Source organism: Pseudorca crassidens, chromosome 11, assembly GCF_039906515.1.
Source record: "Pseudorca crassidens isolate mPseCra1 chromosome 11, mPseCra1.hap1, whole genome shotgun sequence".
Classification (NCBI taxonomy): Eukaryota; Metazoa; Chordata; class Mammalia; order Artiodactyla; family Delphinidae; genus Pseudorca; species Pseudorca crassidens.
In genome coordinates this window covers 74,516,015-74,517,491 of record NC_090306.1, presented here as the reverse complement: position 1 = coordinate 74,517,491, position 1,477 = coordinate 74,516,015, and positions in this window count along the sequence as shown.

The window sequence follows — 1,477 nt, the reverse complement described above, 5'->3', positions numbered from 1 at the left end:
AAAGTAATACAAACAAATTGGCCAAACATGAATCGAAGTTTATAAAGTTAAATGGGAAAAAATATTTAATCTAAGTGATTAGGATTAATGGATCTCAATGAAACCAAATAAAAAATGTAGAAATTCAGAGTTTGGAGCTTCATGTTCATATCAGAATGAACCCAGTGAAAGACATGCTGTTGTCTGGTTTAAAGCATTTCATCTCTGCTAGGACAACTGAATGGAGTCAACTTGACTGTAAGAACGAGATCTACTTCTCTTACCTGTTACTTTAAGATTAAACCCTAGGATGATAAGAAATAATAGAACTTATGTTCCATGTGGGCAGAGAGTTTTGTCTATTTCACTGCTGTATCCTCAAATACTTAGTAAGTTCTCAATAAATAAATGAAAAAATAAAAATAATAATAGCAATCACAATACTTTATCTCCCATAATTTTTACAACAATCTGTGAGGAGGGCACTTTATTCCCTTTTTACAGGTGAGGAAACTGAGGCACAGAGAGGGTGAGTAACAGATTGACTTTCTGATTATGGGCAAAATAGAGTTCAAATACCAGTTTATCTGGTTCCTGCCTACTATCCTGGACTACGAGACCTACAGATCCACCTTAAAAGGGAGAGAGACTGAAGACAGAGAGTAAGAGGGTGGGGAAAAAAATAAGGAACAACCCTGAAACACATGTCTAAAAAAGGGATGAGTTTAATAGGATATTTTTATTCTATGTTACCCACCCTCTGCCCCAAAAGCCAATGACCTGAAGTTTTCCCAATTGTGGATCTATGTGTAAAAGATATAAAATAAAAAAATAACAGCCCTTTAAAATAATCCATACCTGCTTTTGTTGGGATATAATGATGTAAATGTGTGAATGTATAGACACAATTGTAGACCAAGGGCATATAGCATATACATGTAACATAGCACATTGTACCAATTATTTAAAATTCCACAATAATATAAAGTTTAAGCTCCATTCACTTTCCCTATATAAATACACTTAGTATCTCCATAAAGTAAGAAAACAATTATCTAATGAAATATATGATTAATAGAGATCATCTCTACAATTAGAATATGGATGATGATTCTTAAAAAAAAATTCTGGCTTTCTTAACAAAGAAAAATTAGATCCTTCTGTCATTGGATTGTGATTAAGAGTGTCACTGATCTTTTGTATGTTTATCCTTAGTGAGCCATATGGATTAACTGATAACAAGGAGAATTTTATCAGTGACTCATGGCATGTTGTACTATTTAATCATTAGATTATCTTGTGTCTTTCATTAAAATTAGACTGCTTTGCTAGAATTTAGACTTTATGGCATTGTATTTGTAGTCTTTTTTTAAATTTTAATTTGATCTCCTCATATTTTCTTTAGTTGATTAGTAATCTGTTGTTAAACACTAACATTCATATATTGAGTTTTCTACACTGTTTACTTTTTCCTTTTAGGGTTCCCAGTGCCGATTCC